Genomic DNA, 26,008 nt, shown 5'->3' on the forward strand with positions numbered 1-26,008 from the left:
CCATTTAAAAGAACTTCAAACATTCACATACTCATACTTTTTACACTCCCTCCCTCCCCAAACCCACCCATGGATTCACATTTACATAAATTAACACTGTCTCCCACCCCCCCTCCTTCCCCATAACCCGTTCCCGAGACAGAGTTCAGTTCCAAGATTGCTGATGGGTAAAAGCTGTTCTTGAGTCTGGCAGCGCGTGACTTTAGCGACCTGTACCTTTTTCCTGAGGGCAGCAGTGTGAAAAGGTGGTGACAAGGATGTGTAATGTATTTCACGATATTACAGGTCCTGCTTTGGCATCTGGAGTGGTAAATGTCTTCCAGAGGGGGCAGGGGGAGTCCAATGATACCCTGGGCAGTTTTTATCACCCTCTGGAGAGCTGCTCTGTCAGCTGCTGAACAGTTCCCAAACCAGGCAGTTATGCAGTAAGTCAGTATGCTTTCTACCGAACAGCGGTAGAAAGACTCCAGCAGTTTAGCAGACAGATGGGCCTTCCTCAGAACACTGAGGAAGTAAAGTCTCTGTTGCGCCTTTTTTACAACTACAGCAGAGTTCACAGACCATTTAAGATCCTCACTGATGTTGATCCCCAGAAATGTAAAACTAGGCACCCTCTCCACCTCCTCGCCCCCTATCTCCAGTGGCCTGAGCTCCGCTCTATGTCGCCTGAAATCAGTGATGATCTCCTTTGTCTTTTTAGTGTTCAGAGAGAGATTGTTGTGAGCACACCACTCAGAAAGTCTGTGCACCTCCTCTCTATAGGCGACCTCGTTCCCATTTGAGATGAGCCCCACCACGGTTGTATCGTCCGCAAATTTTATGATCCTATTTGCGGGGTGATGGGGCAAGCAGTCATGTGTGTATAGGGCGTAGAGGAGCGGAATGAGCACACAGCCCTGCAGGTGCTCCTGTGCTGAGGGTCAGGGATGTCGAGGTGTAGGGTCCAAGTCTCACCGTCTGTGGGCGTTCACTGAGAAAGTCCAATATCCACCGACACAGTTGACTGCTGAGGCCAAGGTCTAGCATTTTTGTGATCAGCTTGCTGGGTATGATTGTATTAAAAGCTGAGCTGTAATCAACAAAAAGCATTCTGACATATGACCCCTTCTCCTCTAGGTGTTGTAGTGCAGCATGGAGGACAGTGTTTATGGCATCCTCTGTAGATCTATTAGCCCTATATGCATACTGGTGTGGGTCGAGTGAGGGGAGGAGAGATAATTTAAGGTGACCTAGGACCAGCCTTTCAAAGCACTTGGAGACTACAGATGTAGGAGCAACGGGCATGTAGTCATTGAGGGAGTTGATTATTGTCTGCTTGGGCACCGGGATGATAGTGGTGGTTTTCAGGCACGCTGGCATGGAGGAGTGTGCTAGGGAAAGGTTAAAAATGTCTGTGAATACCCCAGCGAGCTGGTGAGCACAGTCCCGGAGCACCCTGCCTGGGATCTCATCCGGGCCAGCAGCCTTACTAGCATTAACAGTTCTCAGGGCCCGCTTTACCTCCTCTAACTGGAGGGTAAGTGGCTGGTCAGCAGGGTCCAGTTGGAGCGAGGTTCTTTCATTCGGACCTCTCTCGAAACGGGAAAAAAGTGGTTGAGCTCCTCTGCCAGCGATGTATTTGCAGCTATCGGTGGGTTCCTGCTGCCCCTGAGGTTTGTTAGGTGATGTATTCCCTGCCACATGAGTGCTGTATCCCTGGAGGTGAAATGGTCCTCGATCTTCTCCTTGTAGATGCTGCCTGATCCGCTGTTACTCCAGAATGCTGTATTTTTCTCCACTCAATACTTGACTCACCTGTAGTCTCTATACATTTAGATAGCAATCTATCTTTTGATTTATCTTACCGAAGTGCCATGACCTCGTATTTCCCCGCGTTAAATTCTATTTGCAACTCTTTTGCCCATTCGATCTATTTCTATCCCATTGCAGAATCATAGTATCCTTATCACAATATACCCTTCCACCTATTTTCATTTCACCTGCCCTAGTTTGACTTCCAAAATGCAACACTTCATACTAATCAAACTTAATTAGCCATTCCTAATATCTTCGGCAAATCTGGAAACCTTGTGTGCTGTTCCTTCATTCAGGTCATTAATGTCAATAATGAATAATAGTGAACCAAGAACTGATCCCTGTGGTACTCCGCTAGTTACCATCTTCCAACCTGAGAAGGACTATTAATTCCAACTCTCTATTTTCTATGTGACAGCACTTGTTATTTCTGATATCGGATAGTTTATGTATCAGTCTCTTCTGTGGTATTTGCTGTCTTCTGTGGTACAGTTGCTGTTTTCCTGTAAGAAATGCATTGTATGAGTGTTACACAAGAAATACGATATATATAGCTCCTTTTATGACTTCAGGACATTCAAATTGTTCATGGCACATCATGCCAAGTAAAATGTGAGAACTAATAGATCATTTCTTTTTGCAATTGATTGAGGAATAATAACTGAAAATCAAGAGCTGCAAAACGATTCTAAAATCCAATCATCCCTGACAAGTGATGGATTTTCACTGAGCTGATGAGATCTAAAAAGTGTTGGAACTGCACAACCAAAATATTACTGTTAAATGAGATTAGAACCCATTTCAGATGGAGGCTGGCTGTGGAAACATTAAGTGTTTAAAAACTAAGTGCTAGTGCAAGGGATCTAACCCTTTGTGATGGGAACCTTAGATAAAAGTGTAAGTAAAGTTCTACGCAGTATATGGACTTAAAACTGTGGAAGGACAAGTGAAAAGTTGAGTAAAAGTTGCAGAATGGAAAGGATCAAAGTGGAACACATGAACCACTTTTGAGCCATTCAATCCTCAAGCATGCACTTTTACCGTATTAAATCATGTCTGATTTGTCCCTCCCTCCTAGTTTATCTGCAGCTCTTGATACATAATTTGATTAATCATCGATTCCCATCAGCCATAAAAATTTCAACAGACCGAGATGCTAACTTTCAATGTCCAGGTCTGGTCAAAAATTGAGTCATCGCAGGACTACGACCCGGTTGGATTTAAGATTTTCTTGTATTTTGATTAAAACAAACCATATTTTATTTGTATACATTGAACATGCAAGCAAAGAATTTCACTGTGCCAGATCACATGTGACAATAAAGTATTCCTATTCCTAGTCCTACTCATCACGTATTCTTTATATACTCCCAAAGTACGTTTGAACCAGGTCAGGTTATTCAGTATATAAGAACTTGACTGACACAGCACTGTAAATAAACCAGTAAAACTGGAAACCAGTAGCCAGGCGAATTTCCAGACATGACTGACTTACTGACGCCTAGGATTTGGACATTGGAACCATTTTTCTCTGTTCTTTCTATCAGGATCCAAGTGATAGTTATTAATTATCTGTTGTTTTACATTGCACCCATATTATTCCTTAAATATGACAGCATCTGACAGCAGCCAACCCAAGCAGCATATTAAGCCAAATGGAAACACTAGCATATCAAGGTAAAGGAAATTCTGAGCAAAATATGAAAGGAAGAATGTACTTTTGCACAATGGTTCTACAACTGCAGGACATACAAATATGACTTGGAGCAGGGGATGGCCTTTCAGCTCTTCAAAATGCTCTGCCTTTTCTAAGATAAACTTCTTGATTAGAACAGGTGTCAATGGTTATGGGGAGAAGGCAGGAAAAAGGGATTAGTAGGCAGAGATCAGTCATGATTGAATGAAGGAGTGGACTCGATGGGCTGAATGGCCTCATTCTACTCCTATAACTTGTGAACGGAATAAAGGACAATCTATTTGTAATCATCAGTCTGAAGAAGGGTCCTGACCTGAAACGTCACTTGTCCAATCCCTCCACAGATGCTAACTGACCCACTGAGTTTCTCCAGCACTTTGTGTTTTGCTCAAGATTTGAGCATCAGCAGTTTCTTGGAACTGTTCAAGCCTTTTGGAAATTTCTGCTAAATCAGAATCCACTATCCTTTTATATGATATATTTCAAATATCTACTAACTGGAGTATAATAAAAACTCTTGCCATTGCCACACTACCTCTATTGTCCAAACAGCATGGAAACAGGCCCTTCGGCCCAACTCGTCCATGCCGAACATGATGCCCCGTCTAAGCTAGTCCAATTTTCCCACATTTGACCCATATCCCTCCAAACCTCCTATTTAAGTACCTGTTCCATGTGTCTATTAAATGTTGCTATTGTACCTGCCTCAACTCCCTCCTCTGACAGCTTGTTCCATATACCTGCATATACTTACTTTGAGTGAAATTATTGCCCTTCAGGTTCCAATTAAATCTTACCCTCTCACCTTAAACCTATGTCCTCTGGTTCTTGATTCTCCTACATGGGGTAAAAGACTCTGTGCAGTCACTCTATCCATGCCCCTCATGATTTTATACACTACTAGTAGATCACTTCTCAGCCACCTGTGCTCCAAGGGATAAGGTCCTAGTCTGGCAAATGTCTTCCCTGTAGCTCAGGCCCTTGAGTCTTGGCAACATCCTCGTTTATTTTCCCTACACTCTTTCCAACTTAATGACATATTTCCTATAGCAGAGCAATGAAATCCATGAGACATGATCTCTCACATACAAAACCATGGTGACTATCCACAATCAGCCCCTTTCTATCCAAATGTATACATATCCTGTCCCTCAGAATCCTCTCCTGTAATTTACCTACCACAGATGTTAGGCTCACTGGTCTATACTGTAGTTCCTAGACTTTTCCTTGCAGGCCTTAAAAAAAGACCACCCTCCAATCATCTGGCACCTCACACCTGTCTAATAATGATTTATATAGAGTAAACCCTCATTTTAATAGACACCTTCATAACAGATTTTGATTATAGTGGACAGACCAGCCAATGCCACCTCACCTACTCAGCTCTGGTTTAGGTTGCCAACCCTGGCACGTAAGGTGCACCAATAACCCTTTCTTCACCCACCGCACAATCCAGTTAAGACGGCTCACGTTGTAGCCCCTGAGCTTTCTTCAGGCCTCTGCCACTGACAAGATGCATTTGGCCATCATGGGGCTCCCTCCCTTCTCACCACTGACTTTCTGTTGGCCAGCGCTTTGTCCCCTCGACCTCAATGGAGCCGCCATGAGAGGGGGAAGAACAAGGAGGACCCAGTGTGGGGGGACCGCCGTGAGAGGGCAGTGGAGGACAGAGGAGGGCCTGGCGTGGGGGAACCACCGGGTGGGAGGGGGAGGTAGAACAAAGGAGGGCCTAGTGCGGATACTTTGTAACTTTGTCAGTGCCCTTTATGTGGCGACTCTTTGCCTACCTTGGGTATGTACGCAAAACAAAGAATCTCACTGTGACCTGTCACATGTGACAATAAAGTATTCATTCATTCTTCACAGTAGGAACAGTAGATAATACTCATTAATGTCCTTGCTCTTCTCCTGCGGTTCCACACATAGATATAAACACTTTGGTTTCTGAGGTGCCCTGTTCTCTCTCTAGTTACCCTCTTTCCTTTAATGTGTTTGTAAATACTTTTGGATTCTACTTAATTTTATCTGCCAGAGCTATCTCCTGCCTCCTTTTGCCCTGCTGATTTCCTTCGTAGTATGTTCTTCGGTCCCTAAACTCCTCCAGGAATATGCTAGATCCCAGCTGCCTATACCTGGCCAATGCCTTATTTTTCCCTGATATGCCACACTGATCTCCATCAGTGGCTGACTGGCCAGGAGAGGCCAATCCCCAGCATCATTGGTAACAGCTGGGTCCAATTAGCTGATATTGGTTTGGCCACCTGAACCTTGGCAGCCTATAAAACCCAAGCATTCTAACAAGGGAGTGATGGGGGTGGAAAATGGGGATCCCTGCCTCCCGCCAGGATAATCTAGAGACAGTCAGCGGCTCCTCTTCAAACCCCAAGGTGAGCTGCCAGGATAAACCTGAGATAGCCAGCACCTCCTCTTGAGGCATGAATGATCTACAGGGAAAAGCCTGAGATCACCACCCCTTGTACTTTGATGACCAGGACTGAACTGCTGGGTGAAGCCTGAGATTGCCAGTGCCATTGCACATGCTCCTTGATGGCAACACCTCCTAGCGGTCCTGGACTTCCCTACCACTAAGTAAAATATATACGTGAGTTCACCCCACTGAGTGTTGGTGTGGTCACTGCCAAACTAGTGTCATCCTGATGTTGCAACTCCCACTTGCCCTTCCCATTAACAGGAACATACATGCTTTGAACTCTCACCATCACATTTTTATGTCCATCCCACTTCCCAGACATCCCATTGCCCACAAACAACCTACTCCAATCAACTTTAGCATGTTCCTGTCTTATACCATCAAAGCTGGCTTTGCCCCAATCCAGATGATTAACAGTGAGCGTGCTTGTCCTTTTCCCTAACTATTCGCCCACCAGCACTTCAGTCATTTGCCTTTCCTAGTTTCCTAAGAATACATCAGGCTTTGTCTTCTCACTTGTAGGACTCGACAATTTGCTTAAGGAAACTTTCCTGAACACATCTGACAAATTCCACGCCATTTAAGCCCTTGGTACTATGGCAGTCTCAGTCTATATTGGGAAAGTTAAAATCCCCAGCTGTGTCATTCTTATTAGACTTGCAGCTGCCTGCAATCTCCTGATATATTTGTTCTTCTAATTCCCAATGACTATTTGGGGGCTTATAGTACACTCCCAACTAGGTGATCAACCCCTATTTATTTCTCAGCTCTACGCATATAGTTTCACTGGACGAACCATCAGTAATGTAATAGACAATAGGTGCAGGAGTAGGCCATTCGGCCCTTCGAGCCAGCCAGTAATCTCAGTCTACTGCTGTGATGTTCTCCTTAATCAATGAAGCAACTCCCTGACCTCTTACCTCACCTCAACACTTAAACGTCAAACTGCCAGCACTGTTCCTCCCTTAGCCAGGTTTCCGTAAAGGTTATATTGTCTCAATCGCACATACCAATCCATGCCCTTTGCAATTTTATCCAATAATACGTTCTCACTCACTGCCATGCTCCTGCCCATCCTGTCTACTGAACATGCTTTCAGCCCTTTTCTTACCCATGTGTTTTGTGCCAATATACACAGATGTCTGGTTGCTCACCTTCCCCCATGAGAAGATTCTGCACACACTCAGAGATATCCCGGATCTACAGTAGATGTAATGGAGGCATCTCACCATCCTGGAGTCTCATTTGTTGCCACAGAATCCCCTGTTCGTACCCCTAACTAACAAGTATCCTATTACTATCACTGTCTGACTTCCCCTGTCCCTGCTGTGCCTCCGAGCCAAGCCTGATGCCATAGACCTGACTGCCGCTGTCCAGTAATTTGCCCCAACAGTTTCCAAAGGGGCATGGGTAGTATCGAGAAGCATGACCACATTCGAGAAGAAACTCCCTTTCCTTGTGTTCACTCATCTATTTTCTGTTTACCCTCGGCATGATCACCTCACTGTAATTCCTATCTATGATATCCTCAGTCACCTGGATGACCCAACTGCACTAGATGAAGGAACATTTAAGAAAGAATGAAAAACAGACAATACCTTATTCCACTGTCATCCTCTTTGCTGAAGCCTCACACTTGCCCTCCACAAGGCACTTGCACCTCCACACACAGATTTTCTTCAACTACATTGTTTGGCTATTAACTTGTAATACCTAGTGCAGGCAGGTGGGACTAGTGTAGCTGGGACATGTTGGCCGGTGTGGTTAAGTTGGGCCGGAGAGCCTGTTTCCACACTGTATCACTCTATGACCTGCCAATTGAAATATTTTTTCTCTACTGAATCCGTCAAAATCGCATACATTTTGGAACATCTCTATTAAATCTCTCCCTAACCTTCTTGTAAGGAGAATGATTTCTACTTGTTTCTTTTTTTCCCCACTAATAATGTCCCTCACCTACAGCATTTCCTAAATCCTTTCTCTCCCCTCACTGAGTGGCCTTAAAGTTCTCATCGTGAAATGTAAGTTTTTTTTGTCCTCTTTATATCAAAACTCAGCACTGATCATTTCCACCAGCATCCCTGAAGCTGACTGCTAAAGTGTATAAACCAACCTGGAATTATCCCTGCACTGAGATAGATGTTCACAGACAAACATTCACAAAGGTTTAAATCAGAAACATGTGAGAGTTCTGAATGGAACTTACAAAGGAGGCCACCTTTGGAACTCTTCTATTACCTCCAAAAATGTTACTGAGCCTGGACTTGTTTGCGAGTGATGCCTTCAAATGATGAATGATTTTCAATCTTGTCTCCTGACATAATTAGCTGATATTAAATGTATAAGTTGTTCCCTTACATGCAGTGTCTAACCTCAAACCTGTGGGCTGCCAATTACCGGTAGTAATGTTTGCTCTCACCTGTTGTTCCGGCAGGATTGCCGTTTCCGTGACTTTCATTCCTGAGGTTACAGAAAGTGCTATTTGACGGCACAACCTTTACTGCTTTTACTCTTCTACCAATCCGTTCTTTCGCTGGAAAGATTTTACAGTGATCTCGTTTTTAAGTCATTTTTTAAGTTCGCTGCAAATCCAATTGAATCGAGGTGTGAAGAAATCACTCTCCTCCGATCAAGATTGCGACTGAGTGAAGAGATCTCGGATTTCCGAAATCCAAGTTGCTCCCAAATCTGTTAGGACTGGACATTCCATGCTTCCTGCATTGCTACGGTTATCTGCAAGGTCACGCATTATACACAGCTCCTCTCTCTGGCATCTCTAGAGTTAAAGTGGTAGATTCAAAGCAGCCACCCTCCACGGGAATGTGAGTCATGTTTACCTATATAAGGAAACCTGTCAGACTGAGGCCAACCTTGTTCTGTTAACTATGAGAGACAGACACACTCGTACACACCCTGAAGAAAGAGGGAGTGATCTGAAGTGGGACGAGAACTCGGTTTCCTCAGCCGTAGTTCCTGGAGTTACAGTGAGGACCAGGCAAGGCTGAATAAGAGGGAGTACGTGAGAGAGAACAAACGGGCGAAAATTGATCTATTTTGGAAAGACCAGCCCTGCATTCTTGAGCTTTAAGAAAGCTGCAGCTTGTAGCAAAATGGAGCGTCAGGTGAGTAACAAGCTTAAAAAGTAGTGTTTGTCAGCTAAGAAACCAGTTTGTATTATACTACAAGCTTTTGTGTAACTCTTTCACTCAGCCTGCGTTTCCTTGGGGTGAAATGATATTCTAACAGAGGAGAAGTCTGTGCCTTATCTTGAGCAGAAATGTCTAAGCTTGTCATTCTAGACTTGGTGTGTAGCACCTCTGTAATTGTTTGACAAATCCCAGATGCAGAGTTTTCTGAGGTATGGGGTGGTGGTGTGAGGTGGGGAGGGCAGATCTCTCAGAATGAAGGGATAAGCTTCAGAGGAGATTATTGTCTGTAGGCTGAATAGTGATCACTTATGTGGATGTGGTGATTCATGGGGAAAGTGCCATGTCTGTACAGGCTCTCTGTGCTCACTGCCAGGTCCAGCATCTGGGTTGGAGAGCAGAGGGAGAGATTTAACACCACTCTCACAATCCGATACCATTTATTTTATTTCCTGCAATCTCATTTTTATAGATTTGCTTACTTAGTCTTTTAATGGTGTCAGCACATGGGTTTCCCGTTGGTTGGGCTCACATTGCAATACAAGCCTCCGTGTCTCAACAGTGGAAATGATAAGAAAGTAATATAATGAGCGTTAAATTGTGAATGGTTTTTATTTGCTCTGAAGGCCCTTTATTGGTTTCAGATGCAATGATACAACAATTGCGTATGCCTGAAAGTAATTATCAATATGAAGGTAGAAATTTATTTTGAATAAATCTCTCCTGAACTGGAAGTTTATTAAATTTATAACTAATTTTGTTCCTTAAGGTTTTTGGAATTTTTGCATTATGCACAGTACTACCTTTCTGTCATAATCAATATATTTGTGATAAATGTGCCAAATATTCAGTTGCTGCTCTTGTGTTCAGCCGGCTTATGAATATGACCTGATATGAGTAACTTTTGTTCTCTAACTTCACCAAGGACTGCATAGCTTACAACACAAAGTAGTTTCTCTTCTTCTCCAGTTGCCTATCCCCTTACACCAACTTAGCTACCCGACAGACAAAAAAATCTATCATTCCCCGCCATTTTATCTTCTTATTCACTTCCCCAATATGGTAACCCCAAATTAACTTTTAACTTGGGTTTCTCATTTTTTTACATATAAAATATCTCCCTCCCTTAATTCAAACAGCCCTTGTTCTTCCTTCTAATAGATCCCTAACTCAGGTACTCATTATTCTGCCCTTTCACTGACGCAGATAACCACCATTGCATAACTCGGTATACCTCAATCACAAGTATAACTCGGTATACCTGGTACTCGGTATGCAGGACATACACCCACACATGACTCTTGCAAGCCTCTCTTGGTCTCCAAAACACCCCTCTGACAGATGCCTACTTTTTCTAACATATCCCAATTCCGCTCCGTTATTACTCTCAAAACGTTTCCACGGCTAACTCAGATGCCACGTACCTTCTCCTCATTTTAAATATTTCATTCACTCTCCCCTACACGTCCTTCTCTCCCTTCATCCCGAGTCCTGAGGGGTCTAACGGCCGGTCTGTGGCAGGTAGTAGTTGAGACAATATGAGGGATGAACCAACTAGCGTTCATCCTTGCCTGTCTACCTGCGGCATGCTCATCTGCCTGTGAAACAAGTGACCATCACAAGCCTATGTTGATTCAAAGTCTCGTGTCGCCACAAAGGAATCCCTCCACTGTATGCGAGTCTTTTAACTTACACTTGAATGCAATATTTATGCTTTAAATTGGATTAGCTATGAATAAGGTTAGGCTAAATTACATCCCTAATTTAATTCCACAGTAGAGCCAGGCTCTGATCAACAGATGTAGGACATGAATTATCTTAATATATTCATGTATGGAAATCAGATTATAATCAAACCCTTGGCCCATGTTGACCAACCTGGGTCTCACGGCACACCTGGTACTACTCCTGACCCTGACTCCAGTTGCATACCTTCTCTCATTCCTGACACTGAGTCCAGGTGACACTTGACACTTGCCCCCCTATTCTACCCTGATTATAGCTGCTAACCTGCTTAGGTTCCCAGTGCTGAACACTCCCATTGTCCCACCTTTGACTGCACACCTAGTACTATTCCAGACCTTGACTCTGGATGCTCCTAGCACCTCTGCACTGATAATATATCTGGCCCACACAAAAAGCCCCATATCTGACCCCCTGGACTTAACCTATTACGTTCAAGTCCGCCGTTGCTTATCTATTGGGGTAATCTTTTATGGGGCACTTCACAGACCAAATGTTGCTACATCCATTGGCTTCCTTGTTATCTAACATGCTGTTACTTTGTCAAAGAAGTCATCAATTGGTTGAACACAATTTCTCATCCATAAAATTATACTCACTCAGCTGTATAGGTATTCTGTTACAATTTCCTTCCTTTTCCTAACAAACTGTCCTGAAGTCATTTTAACCCCCAATATTTTCAGTATTTTGCTCTCTTCCTCGCAGCTGGGACTATTCCAAAATGCAAAGTCCAATAGCTATATATTTAAGCAATATTATTCTATTAAATGTGATCTTGAGAGTACATAATATTTTCTATGGTATTCATAACACAACAATCCACTCACTGCCCAGTGGATGGAGCATTCCAAAGATACACTACCTCTGGATGAAGACATGGACGGGGTGGTTTAAAGGGTGGACAAATGGCAGATGAAATATAACACAGGTGTGAAGTGATATATCAAAGCAGAAAGAATAAGGGCAGGGAGTATAAACTAAATTGCATGGTTTTGTTTCAGCAAATATTATGAAATACAATATAAAAATATTTTTCTGAATGCAGTCTCAATGTGAGTATGCATCTGGAAAGGCTGATATCTGGTGCTCATCCCTTCGTGCCGCCGAGAGAAAAATCAGGGGCCTCCTTGAATTGCTGAGAAATGTTTGACAGGTGAATGATTCACTTAAAGGACAGTTGTGGGTTCATCAAGTATCCCCTGTAATGCAGTAGAAATCGTCAATAAAAATGTGAAGAATGTACAGGTCATCTGATTTCTCCTGGTCAATCTTGCATTCCCATTCATTTTTACTCTTTCACACACTGGAGAGGGTCTTGACCCGAAACATCATCCATTCCTTCTATCCAGAGATGCTGCCTGTCCTGCTGAGCTACTCTAGTATTTTGTGTCTATCTTCTTTCACATACATATCCATTTGCACTTTCATGCTCTCTTTTATCTGCTCTAGCACGTTCAATCCATCTCATATTCTCGCTTTTTAATCATTCTAACATTCACACCTTAACTCTCACTTTTCACATTCACTCCTGGATCTAGACCTCCTCACATTTTAACACCCGTCCCTTTCTCAGCAGTGGTGTTAGCAATCTTTGGACTTAGTTAAGACTCGGCAGGCTGCAGTTTGCAAGCTTCAGCTGGTCACCTGCACTTGGCAAAGTCAGAGGTACTTCAACGTGGGTGCGGGGAAGGATGATGTTCAAGAATTTCGAGGATGTGCACACATGCTGATATTGCACTGGAGATAAATCTTAATGTCAACAGATCATGAATATTCTGCACCTGGAGAGCTGTGTGCAAATTTGAACTCCTTGCCCAAAATAAATACTTGCCATAGAAAGATTTTACTAGATTGCTTCCAGGGATAGTGGGTTTGCCATATGAGGAGAGATTGAGTCAACCAAGTCTGTATTCAGAAATGAGGAACTGCAGGTGCTGGTTTACAATAGAAGACACAAAGTGCCGGTGTAACTCAACGGGTCAGTCGGCATCTCTGGAGAACATGGTTAGGTGACATTTCAAGTCCCAACCTGAAATGTTACCTATTCATGTTCTCCAGAGATGCTGCCTGACCCGCTGAGTTTCTCCAGCACCTTGTGTCTTTCTGGGTCTGTATTCACTTGAGTTCAGAAGAATACTAGATGATTTTGTTGAAACTTACAGAATTTGAATCTGACTTAATTGTGTGGTTGCAGGGAGGATGTTTGCTCTATCTGAGAAGCCTGAAACCAGAGGGCACGGCCTCAGAGTAAAGGTCGGGCCAATTAGGAATGAGTTATGGAGAACTTTCATAAGATCATAAGTGATAGGAGTAGAATTAGGCCATTTGGGCCATCAAGTCTACTCTGCCATTCAATCATGGCTGATCTATCACTCCCCCTTAACCCCGTTCTCCTGCCTTCTCCCCATAACTCTTGCCACCTGTACTAATCAAAAATCTATATATCTCTGCCTTAAAAATATCCACTGAATTGAAGTGAATTTAATTTTATTTCTCATTCAGAAAAGAATTTGAAGGAAATGTCGTTACCATACAGTCATAACAATAAAAAGCAAACAAAAAAAACAATTACCTAAATTTAACATAAACATCCATCACAGTGACTCTCCTCCAGACACCTCCTACACTGTGATGGAGGGTAAAAAAGTCTTATCTCTTCCTTGCTTCTTCTCCTGCGGTCAGGCAGTCAAACTGCTGTATCGAGGCTCCCGATATTGAAGCCCCCGTGGGCGATGGACTATCCCGCAGCCGAGGTTGTGAATGGGTCGATTCAAGCCTTGTAATTCGGGGCGGATGAAGCTGCTGTAGCTGGAGCTCCCAAACGCCGGTCGCCAACCAGGGACCTGCGATCTTCCGATGTTACAGTCCACAGAGCCTGCGGCCAAAGCTTCTGAAGCCTCCAAACGTCGCAGCCGCAATCACAGCGCCACCACAGCCTCCAAAGGTCAGCCAGCTCCGCGAGTCCACAGGCTCAGCGATCGGAGCCCTCAAGATCGATCCCAGCTGGAGGCCACCCAGGTCCTCGAGTTAGGCCGCAGCACGAACGGAGATGCGACGCGGAAAAAAACTTGCATCTCCATTAAAGAAAGAGGTTTTTTTAAAGTTTCCCCCACCCCCCACATAATACGCAACTAAAAATAGACTATTACATATATCAAACATTAACAATAAGGCAAAGAAGGAAGAAAGACAGACAGACTGCTGGCGAGCCGCAGCCGCAGACTTGACCTCCACTTTCACAAAGTGACTTTCTTCACTCACAGGGTGATGAATTAGTAGAAATTATACACCCTGGTGTCAGTCATGGTTGAGCTTAATCATTGAGTTCCTTCAAAACTGAGTTCAATAGATTTCTGGATGTTAAGAGGACTAAGGGTTATGGCTACAGTGCAGGTAAATGGAGATGAGGTAGAAGATCAGTTATCTTCTTATTGAATGATGGTGGAGTGAGGGAGATGATCTGTTCCAGTTTCAAATTCTTAACACTTCACAGAGACTTTAGTAGACAAAGGATGTTGCTTGCCTTGGGATCAGCTAGAGAATGATGATGATTTAATTGAAGCGTGTAATATCCTGGGGTCTTGACATGGTGAATGTGGAGAGATGTTTCCCTCATGAAGTAGCCATCCACTTAAGAGAGAACCTAGATGATTTTCTTCATCTGACGTAAGAGGGTGGCGGCAGAGATAGACAGATGCTTAAACAAAAGGCTGGTGGATAGTACGTTGGTGTTGCAATCTGATTATCCATGAAATAAATAAAAATGCAGATGCTAAAATCTGAAACAGATAGTCCTGCTGGAATAAGTTCGAAGTAGCACAGTGGCATAGCTGGTAGAGCTGCTGCCTCACAACACCACGGACCTGCGTTTGATCCTGACCTTGGGTGAATTCCAAGTGGAGTTCGCAATTTCTCCCTGTAACCACATGGGTTTCCTCTGGGTGCTTCAGTATCCTTCCACATCCCAATTAAGTGTGGGTTTGTATGTTAATTGGGTGCTGTAAATTGCCCCTAGTGTGTAAGGAGTAGATGGGAAAGTGGAATAACATGTGAATGGGTGATCAATGGTCAGCTTGGACTCAGAGGACCAGGGGACCTGTTTCCATGCTGTATCTCTAAATTAAACTCAGCAAATCAAGCAATACTTGTGCAAGGAGAAACCAGCCAATACTTTGGGTCAGCGACCCATCCTCAGAACTGGGGGGAGTGCGGTGGTTTAGAGTTTCTAAAGTAGACCTAGAAGGAGGAGTGAGGTGTAAGACAAGAAACTGCATAGTGCTAGGTTAAGATAGATTGGGAGATTAGGAACATGAGAACTGATCATTAACAAGACATTTAACAAAGATGCACTCCAAGTACACAATCATGATAATGGGAAATTATCTATCATGATCTTATTACATTGTTGAGGAGGCTTGATAGGCTAAGTGGCCTATTCCAAATCCCTATATATATACATATTTGTACATTCAAGAAAAATGGAAATTGGACAGTTGTTCTCATTGCAGGTAGATATGTTCATAATCAAGTCATCAGAACCCTAGGAACCCGCTGAAAATGCTGGAGACCACTGAAGATCCAGAGAGTTTAAAGATATGTGCAATGAACAGAAACATATCCTTCGTTATCATGAAGCTCTTGCTGCTTTAATGACTAATACTTCCTTAATGTGAAGTCCAACTGATGGGATTGTGATGAAGAAGGAATATTCATCAATATATTAGTCATGCTTTAGGAATGTCCAATGAGGCACTTTACTTTCCTAAGCATCCAATGAATTTTCATGTCAAGACACACAGGCCTATTGTATAATTAACTTGGCTGCAACTTGCTGGGTGTGACTCCTGCACAGATATTCCTGCAAACTTTACTGATTGGAAACAGCTGTTGGATCCCTTGTAGAGTAAAAACTGAAATTGAATCCGTGGCAGCTTAAGATACCCAGATAGCTTTTGTCCATTTATCCTCGAGGGAGGGGAAAAAAAAATTAAAACAAAATCTAGCCTCCGATAGTTGAGCTACTTCTAACTCGTGCAATTCAGTTTCTGGCTGTTTGAAATGCTATGGGTTTCTGTCAATTTTAGTGAAGACTGAGGCGGCATGTCCAAGATTACAGATAGGAATTTAGACAAGAATGAGCAATGCTGGACATGCACACGCGCCCATTCAGTCACATGCTGACACATTCTCTCTCACTCTCTCACTCTCCCTCAGACATACTGATACTTTTTTCTCACATACACAGTCGTACATACACATGCTTAGATACATAATCTGTCCTTGTCTATTTTACACAGTGAAATACACACTATCTTTCACACGTGTAACTCGTACATGTACAATCTCTCACAGTCACTAACTTACACATTGTCTCCCTAATGCCCCTGTCCCACTTAGGAAACCTGAACGGAAACCTCTGGAGACTTTGCGCCCCACCCAAGGTTCCCGTGCGGTTCCCGGAGGTTTTTGTCAGTCTCCCTACCTGCTTCCACTACCTGCAACCTCCGGCAACCACCTGCAACCTCCGGGAACTGCACGGAAACCTTGGGTGGGGCGCAAAGTCTCCAGAGGTTTCCATTCAGGTTTCCTAAGTGGGACGGGGGCATTACACACATTCAGTCACTCATAGATTCTCTCTTTCCCTCTCATACATATACTTGCACACTTTCACTCTCTCTCTCTCTCATATGCATGCTCGCATGCATTCAGGCTATTTCTTCCTCTCCCACACTCACACGCACACACAACATATTCCCTTACTCAACTACACTCTCCACCCCATGTATAAACAAACCTTTCTCTCTCACACACACTCTCACAAGCATGCAGACACTCTCCCCTCACACAGACATGCAACGCACACACACAAACCTCTATCTCACAAACACACACACATTCTCTCAAACATATACATTCTTTCACATACAGTTTTCATGCTCGCACTCACCCGTGCACAAACACTCTCTCATGCAGTCCCAGTCCCATGCACGCACCCGCACACACCCACCCACCCACACACTCACACTCATTCAAACACATATTCACATGCAACATACAACAACAAGCTCTCTTCATTCTGCCTCTCACAAACACACTTATACTCTCTTTCATGTGTGTACTTTGAAAATGCATTCCTGTACAATCTTTGCATCACTTGTATGTACAGTAAAAGTGAAATCAATCCACATTAAGGGACGAATAATGACTGATGGTGAATGAAAAACCTTTCCAATGATTCAATCCTGTTTCCTAACAGGGTTTTTAAGATGAGGGAAAAGAAGGGAGTTATGATTTTATCGCACCTTTCACCACTGACACTCATTTGCTCCTGCCATGTTGCTGCAACAGCAATTAAACAACAATCAGACAAATGTTGAATGATGATGAATGGACAAATATTGACCAGGACACCAGAAAACTCTTCTACCCTTTAAAAAAAAATTACATTGGAAAATGTTACATCTATTTGATTGATAGAATGATAGAAAATTCCATTGGCAGTACATTAGATTATTAGTCTGAACAATGTACTCAAATCTCTGGTGAAACCTGAATCTATAACCTGATGTGATTCTGAGGAAAGGTGCTATTGCTAAGCCACAGCTGAGGTCACCTACCTGGTTGAGGGAAATATATAGAAACAAAGAATGAATACACAAAAGGACACAAAGTGATGGAGTAATTCAGCAGGTCAGCAGGGTCTCTGGAGAAGATGGAGTCTGAAGAAGGGTCTCAACCCAAAATGTTGCCTACCCCTATTCTCCAGAGACGCTGCCTGACCTGCTAAGTTACTCCAGCACTTTGTATCATTTTGTGAAGGGAATATATATTCCATTGCAATTGAATTTAGAAAGATATTATGGTTCATGTCAGTATAAGAATGACTACAAATCTGAGGCTTTCTTCACTTGGTTCTAATCTCTTGCAGTTCAACAATGGTGGCATAGAGAGGTGAACAGAATTGTATAAAATATAATTTGCTGAATCATCAGAAACATACTGAGAAAAAAGGGCGAGTCTCCCCAATGTCTTGTGCCCCACTGTTGGGCAAAGTCATTCTTGCTGGCTTGGCATTAAGAACGTTTTCCATTTTCTTTTTCCGTTATAGTTACGATCATATAGGGTGTGAAATGAACTGTGAGTTAATATTGCTTATTTAAGGCAGTCACCTATGATGAACAAGATTCCCTCACACGCAGTCTCCTCTGTATGCAAGGACAGGCAACAAAAGTGATTAAATACTATGCGGCTGTTGTAACTAAGATTTCACTTTTTGCTTTGGTTTAGAGATTTTATTATTCTGTCAGGAAATACATTGGAAATTTCAATCAAAATAAGTGAAGCAGCTAATAGAACTGCTGCCTCACAGTGCCAGAGACCCGTGTTCAATCCTGACCTCGGGTGCTGTGTTTGTGGAGTTTGTACATTCGCCCTGTGACTGTGTGGGTTTCCTCCCGGGTGCTCTAGTTTCCTCCCACCTCCCAAAGATGTGCGGGTTTGTGCGTTAATTGGCCTCTGTAAATTGCTCCCAGTGTGTAGGTAATGGATGCGAGGGATAGCATAAAACTAATGTGAATGGGTGATCAATGGTAGGTCTGGACTTGATGGGCCAAAGGGCCTGTTTGTATGCTGCATCTCTAAATGAAATGTTGTGGTCATTGAAGAAATTTAAAATTGACCTTTAGAGAAAGTAAGGGCTATTGGTATCTAATAGCAGTGACGCCTGATGGAATTGACATCAAATAAACTATTTTATCTGTTTAAGAAGGAACTGCAGATGCTGGAAAATGAAGGTACACAAAAAAGCTGGAGAAACTCAGCGGGTGCAGCAGCATCTATGGAGCGAAGGAAATAGGCAACGTTTCGTGCCGAAACCCTATCCCTCGCATCGATTACCTACACACTGGGAGCAATTTACAGAGGCCAATTAACGCACAAACCCTAGGGTTTCGGGCCGAAACGTCGCCTATTTCCTTCGCTCCATAGATGCTGCTGCATCCGCTGAGTTTCTCCAGCTTTTTTGTGTACAAACTATTTTATCTGTTGGGTTTCCGATCACATCTGTTTGGGAAAATAAATGGATAACCAGGCTGGCATGGGTTTCCATATTAGCTGTAATGTTCAGTTGATTTATGCAAGTCTGCTGCTGCAGCTGATCTCCAGTTGGGTAATAGAGTTCGCGGAGTGTCGCAGGCTGAGAAAGAAGCAGCACCTTCTGCAGTTGGTCATTACATCGATTTCACAGCAGAGAAACTGCCTGGTTGGACCATCTGGTCTAAGCTGTTGTTGCTTCATCGCAAAAGCATTGAATAGTTATAACATGAAAGGAGCCAATATGGATATGTACTGGTTCTAAGTAAGAATCATTCAGCTATTCCCACTTCTCCGCCCTGTCCCCACAGACAGGAAATTCCTTCGGATATTTATCCAGCTCCTTTCTGAGTGTTACAATTGAATCTGACTCCACCATTGCCCCAGGCAATGCATTCCTGACTACATCCACTTTAAAGTCACGAAAGGTATAGTCGGAGTAGAGATAAACTATTCCTGTTGGTAGAAGGGCGAAGAATTAGGGAATGTAGAATAAAATCTTTTGGTAAAAGAAATAAAAGTATCAAAATGGCTGAAGAAGGGTCCCGACCCAAAATGTCATCTATTTACGTTTGCCAGAGACGTTGCCTGAGCTGTCGAGTTACATCAGCACTTTGTGTCCTTAAAAGTGTCAGTAATTTTTTTTAAATTATATCACTTGCTATGTAAAGGAATTTTCCCTTGATACTTTTGGCTCTTTAATGAGATACCTTTATTCTGAATCCATCTGCCTATGGGAACCGTTTCTCTCTATCCATTCTGATTGTACCCTTAATGATTTTAAATTACGCTTTAAAATTCCCTCCTAACCTCCTCTACTCCAAGGAGACCATGTCCAATCTATTCATTTATCTAGGTCCCTCATCCCTGGATTTATTCTAGTAAATAGACACTAAATGCTGGAGTAACTGAATGGGTCAGGCAGCATATCTGGAGAAAAGGAATAGGTGACGTTTCGGGTCAAGATCCTTCTTCAGAATGAGAGTCAGGGGAGAGGGAAACCAGAGGTATGAAAAGGCACAGAACAAATTAGAGCCCAGTTTGAAGAAGTTCTCCTCCTCTCTCTGACGGGAGATCTGCAACCTCTTTCGCTGCTCCCACTCTGTGATTCCTCTTGCCCTCCAGCTCTACACAACAGTATAGGCACCAAGTTTTTCCTCATCTCAGTTCTAAATGGCCCCTGGTTCTGGACCCCCCCCAACATCGGGAACATGTTTCCTGCATCTAGCGTGTCCAATCACATAATATTTGATATGTTCCTATAAGATCCCCTCTCATCCTAAATTCCAGTGAATACAAGCCCTGTTGCTCCATTCCTTCATTTCAAATAACAGTCCCGCCATCCCGGGAATTAACCTCGTGAAACTAAGCTGCACTTCCTCAATCGCAAGAATGTCCTTCCTCAAATTAGGAGATCAAAACTGCACACAATACTCCAGGTGTGGTCTCACCGGGGCCCTGTACAACTGCAGAAGGACCTCTTTACTCCTATACTCAACTCCTCTCGTTATGAAGGCTAACATGCCATTAGCTTTCTTCACTGCCTGTTGTACCTGTATCCTTACTTTCAGTGACTGATGTACGAGGACATCCAGGTCTCATTGTATTTCCCCTTTTCCTAACCTGACACCATTCAGATAATAATCTGCCTTCCCATTCTTGCCTCCTAAGTGGATAGCCTCACATTTATCCACATTATACTGCATCTGTCATGCATCTGCCTGCTCACCCAGCCTATCCAAGTCACTGCATCCTCATAGCATGCTCTTCACAGTTCGCACTGCCACTCAGCTTTGTGTCATCTGCAAATTTGCTAATGTTACTTTTAATCCCTTCGTCAAATCATTAATGTATATTGTACATAGCTGCGCTCCTTGAACTTCTTGAACTTTCCGTCCCATTAATTCGGGTGTCCTTAATAACCTTTCCTATACTCTCTTCCACTTTAACTCCATTCTTATGCTCCCAATTTATCAACCCCTCCTCCCCGCTATTTAGTTTATACCCACACGTGTAGCACTAGCAAACCTGCCTGCCACAATGTTGGTCCCCCTCCAGTTAAGATGTAACCCGTCCCTTTTGTGGAGGTCACCCCTACCCCAGAAGAGCTCCCAGGGGTCTATAAATCGAAATCCTTGCTCCTTGCACCAGCCCATCAACCACACATTCAGATCCCCTATCTCCCTGTTCCTGCTCTCACCAGCACGAGGTACAGGATGCAATCCAGAGATAACCACCCTAGGTGCTGTTTTTCAGCCTTCTTCCTGACACTCTAAACTCACGTTGCAGAACCTTCTTACTCTTCTTCCATTACATTAACATTTGTGCTATCAGTCCTGTAGGAAGTCAGTTTTCCATAGGAAACATTGAAGAATGGTAAAACATGGCTAAGAACGAAGGACGTGTGCATGCAAAAATGGAAGGTCCTGGCACTAGAGAATGAAGTAGCATAGGTTCCTTTCATCCACAGATGACCAGAGAGACCTCCACAGGTTGTTGAGGCAGTGCAGGCTTTTCCTCAGATGTTCACTGTGCTTGAAAGCAACATAGATATCCCACCATACTTTCCAACATGAGGGCTTCAGGTCTATCTTCTCAGATCTTACAACCTTCTAATCCAGTCCTCTTTTTCCATCTGTTCTCCAGGACCTCACTGTGTTCACACCCCATTTACCCTGATCTTGGCATGTCCACCACCCTAGCCCTCCCTGAAGAAACACTGGATCCCAGAAGCTCACCCAAGTGTTACAAAACTTCAGACCTTTTTCGATTTTCCCAGATCGCTATAGATAAATAAATGGCTTTAACAATACAATGTGACAACCATTGAATTACCATGAACTGTAATCTGTGGCATTGATAGGTAATAATTCATAACTTTAAGCACTCAGTTCTTAAGTTTCTTTTAGCTTGGGGCGAAGGAAGGATTAGTATCACAATAATGCAGGTTAAGTGCAGGTAACAGTTTGTTTCAGGCTTACATTGTTCCTTTCAGCTGTCACTGGTGTTCAGATAAACTCAGTTGATAATCTTGAGCAAAGAGAAATAGTCTCCACTCTTCCACACACAAGATTTCCGTCAGCTTGTGTTGAAGCACAAAAGCAAACAAATGGCAATTGTTTGAGTATCAAACAGGGAACAAAGGTGCATTCAGGTGCACAGCACATAATGGATGGAATAAACTGTATTCCTTGGCGATTAGATACGCCAATCAATTTTCATCATTTCCTGTGTTGTGAAGGTCACTAGTTCAAATGTTGGTCTTCACGGGCAAGCACTCCTGTGTTTTCATTGACAGGTTTAGTTTAGTTTAGAGATAGAGTGCAGAAACAGGCCCTTCGGCCTACCAAGTCCACACCGACCAGCGATCCACATACACTAGCGCCATCCAACACACTAGGGATAATTTATAATCTTTACCAAAGCCAATTAACCTACAAACCTGTACAGTCTTTACAGTGTGGGAGGAAACTGGAGGCATGCGGGGAAAATCCACGTGGTCAGTGGGAGAGTGTAAAACTCCATACAGACTGCACCCGTAGTCTGGATCAAACCCGGATCTCAGGTGCTATAAGGCAGCAACTCTACTGCTGCGCCTCCATGCTGCCCTAAAGTTAATTCTGTCTGAATCTGATTATGTAAATTTGCATTGAAATATATCTGTAAATTTCTATTCCAGGGAAATGTACACCAAAACATTACTGTCTGCAATATTTAATTGATAATTTGTGGCACATCCAATTGGCTCATTAATGTGGCTTCATCCTCTGCACGTATAAAAATCAGAGGGAGGATGTTTCCTGTATTTGCAATGCAGTGATGATTGAACTGCAGCAGGAGTTGGTCAGGACATACAAACATATGAATCGGGCATCGTCGGCCCCTCATGTCTGCGATGCCATTTAATAAGATTGTGGCTGATCTGACTGTTACCAACCCAGTCTCATTATCCTTTCACCCCCTTGCATCTCAAATAGCCTTTAAAATATTCAAAGAATCAGCTTCCACTGGCATTTGAGGAAGCATGTTCCAAAGACTTATGAAGCCCCATCAGAAATAAAAAATGCCTCATCATCACCATCTATCCATGCTAACCAATCCCCACCACCTTCCATTCTCTGGTGGTTTGCTCCATTTTGACATCTGTTCCTCCAAGCCATTGCCATGGGCAAGTTTATTCCAGCCACCAAGAAGAATGTGCGACAGGTCCCGTTCCACCTTATTGGTGAAATCAAATTCTGCTTTATGCTGAGACTAGTCATTTAATTATCCATGGAACATTAGATATTAGTTGTAAGGATGTTCACTCAACCTGTCCCAAGTAGCAAAACCTACAGGCTTTTCTCATTATCTCTGTGGATGTGGGACTGTTGTCAGATTGCATTTGATGACTGCACATTTCAAAGGTTCAAAGGTTCAAAGGTTGGTTTATTGTCACATACACCTAGATGTAGTGAAATTCCTTTTGCCAATGCAGCACATAAAAAATAATACAAACATAACAATAATAAATAGCTTTAACATAAAAACATCCCCCCACAATGGTTCCCATTATGGGGGAAGGCACAAAGTCCAGTCCCATCCCCAATGTCCACCCATAGTCGGGCCTATTGAGGCCTCCACAGTTGCCTCTACGGAGGCCCGATGTTCCAGGCCGTCCTCGCCGGGTGATGATGTTCCGGCGTTGGGAACATAACGTTAATGGTAGCATTGCCAGATACTGTATAACTGCAGCTTTTCATAGTGATTATTTTTGTTATTAATTTGCCTCTCTGCAATACATCTCAGAGTTACTACAGTAATATAATCTGCAATATTTTCTTAGCTGTCTTCGATCACTGTGCATAAATAATAGTTTACAAACTCAGACAGTAATATATACATCAATGGGATAACACAGTGGCACAACTGGTAGAACTGCTGTCTCATTGCTCCAATGACCTGTGTTTAAACCTGACCTCTAGTGTTGTCTATGTGGAGTTTGCAAGTTCTCCTCATTACAACTTGGGTTTCCTCCAGGTACTCTGGTTATCTACTGCATTCCAAAGACGTGTGGATCATTAGATTCACTGGCCACAGTAAAATTGTTCATAGTGTGTATATGCGAGAGAGAATCTAGGCTGGAGTTGAAGTTAATCTGGGCAAAATAAAAAATGAGATTAATGTAGGAGTAATGGATGGCATGGACTCAGTAGCCAGGAGGGCCTGAATGACTTTATGATTTTAAGAAGCCAAAATACAGCTGGAAATCAGAAATAAAGAAAAATCCTGAATATGCAGCAGATGTGAAGAGGGAAATAGTAATAATGTTTCAGATTAATAACCTTTAATCAAAACCAGATAAAATGATAGTGATGTAACAAGCTTAAAAATGCAGAAAAAGGGTTGGAGCAGTGGGAAGACAGAAGTGGTCTTTGTACTAGGCTGGAAGGAAGGAGAGATTAGTTACCTGAAGGAATGTCAATGGAAAGTTGATGGTAATGGAACAAGTGGAAAAATGAAAGAACCTAGAGGAGGTATAAATAATGATGTTGAACTCCTCCTTGAGCCTGGAAAACTGTCAAGGGCCTAATCAATGGTTGTTGTGTACTGAACCTCTGTTGAGCATCACCTGGCCAATGAAGGAGGTCAAAAACGTGGAGATCTGAATGGTTGTGAGGGTCAACTGTTAAAGTGAACGGCCACCAGGAACTCGAGGTCATGCACTTGGAGAACACAGAGGTGTTTCTCAATGCAGTCACCTTATCTGTGTTTTCTGCATAAATGTAGACAAATATAAATGTAAGCAGAAAATATGTTGTGGAGAAAGGAACTGTAGAAGCTGGTTTTCACCAAAGACACTCAAAATGCTGGAGTAACTCAGCGGGTCAGGCTGCATCTCTGGAGAAAAAGGATGGGTGATGTTTTGGGTCAGGACCCTTCTTCAGACTCTTGAAGTCTCTTGAAGCCATGATCATATTTTTCCAGAGATGCACCCTGACTTGCTGAGTTACTCCAGCACTTTGTGTCTATCTTCAGCAAATATGCTTTTTTTGATTGAAAGAAATAGAAAGGTTTTGCAGTTTCACATAAAATGAATGTGTATGCCTTTTGACAGTAGAAGTGCAGTGCAGATGCTGTCTCCCCATCATTTACATGGGTGGGTGTGACAGGAAAAGGAAGAATTGTCAGTGGCTGAATGGGAGATGCCAGAGAGTAATGGTGGATGGTTGTTTGTCAGGTTGGAGGCCAGTGACGAGTGGGGTGCCACAGGGATCTGTGTTGGGTCCACTGTTGTTTGTCATGTACATCAATGATCTGGACGATGGTGTGGTAAATTGGATTAGTAAGTATGCAGATGATACTAAGATAGGTGGGGTTGCGGGTAATGAAGTAGAGTTTCAAAGTCTACAGAGAGATTTATGCCAGTTGGAAGAGTGGGCTGAAAGATGGCAGATGGAGTTTAATGCTGATAAGTGTGAGGTGCTACATCTTGGCAGGACAAATCAAAATAGGACGTACATGGTAAATGGTAGGGAATTGAAGAATGTAGGTGAACAGAGGGATCTGGGAATAACTGTGCACAGTTCCCTGAAAGTAGAATCTCATGTAGATAGGGTGGTAAAGAAAGCTTTTGGTGTGCTTGCCTTTATAAATCAGAGCATTGAGTATAGAAGTTGGGATGTAATGTTAAAATTGTACAAGGCATTGGTGAGGCCAATTCTGGAGTATGGTGTACAATTTTGGTCGCCTAATTATAGGAAGGATGTCAACAAAATAGAGAGAGTACAGAGGAGATTTACTAGAATGTTGCCTGGGTTTCAGCAACTAAGTTACAGAGAAAGGTTGAACAAGTTAGGGCTTTATTCTTTGGAGCACAGAAGGTTAAGGGGGGACTTGATAGAGGTTTTTAAAATGATGAGAGGGATAGACAGAGTTGACGTGGAAAAGCTTTTCCCACTGAGAGTAGGGAAGATTCAAACAAGGGGACATGACTTGAGAATTAAGGGACTGAAGTTTAGGGGTAACATGAGGGGGAACTTCTTTACTCAGAGAGTGGTAGCTGTGTGGAATGAGCTTCCAGTGAAGGTGGTGGAGGCAGGTTCGTTTTTATCATTTAAAAATAAA

General features: G+C 43.0%; 1 protein-coding gene and 1 long non-coding RNA gene across 2 annotated transcripts in view; one reads left to right on the forward strand and one right to left on the reverse strand.

The window, feature by feature from the left end:
• Nucleotides 1–1,767: 1,767 nt before the first annotated feature.
• LOC116980497 lies at nt 1,768–8,813 on the reverse strand. The gene is made up of 2 exons (XR_004413984.1): nt 8,341–8,813; nt 1,768–2,297 (listed from the first exon to the last, which is right to left on the reverse strand). It is a non-coding gene; the product is annotated as an uncharacterized LOC116980497 (long non-coding RNA).
• Nucleotides 8,814–8,816: 3 nt separating this feature from the next.
• mid1 (midline 1) overlaps nt 8,817–26,008 on the forward strand; it is a 290,576-nt gene continuing 273,384 nt past the window's right edge. Inside the window, exon 1 of the mRNA XM_033032775.1 lies at nt 8,817–9,043. The gene's annotated coding sequence lies outside the window, so the exon portion shown is untranslated. The remainder of the gene's footprint in view (nt 9,044–26,008) is intronic.

This window comes from Amblyraja radiata, chromosome 14 (assembly GCF_010909765.2).
Source record: "Amblyraja radiata isolate CabotCenter1 chromosome 14, sAmbRad1.1.pri, whole genome shotgun sequence".
Lineage (NCBI taxonomy): Eukaryota > Metazoa > Chordata > Chondrichthyes > Rajiformes > Rajidae > Amblyraja > Amblyraja radiata.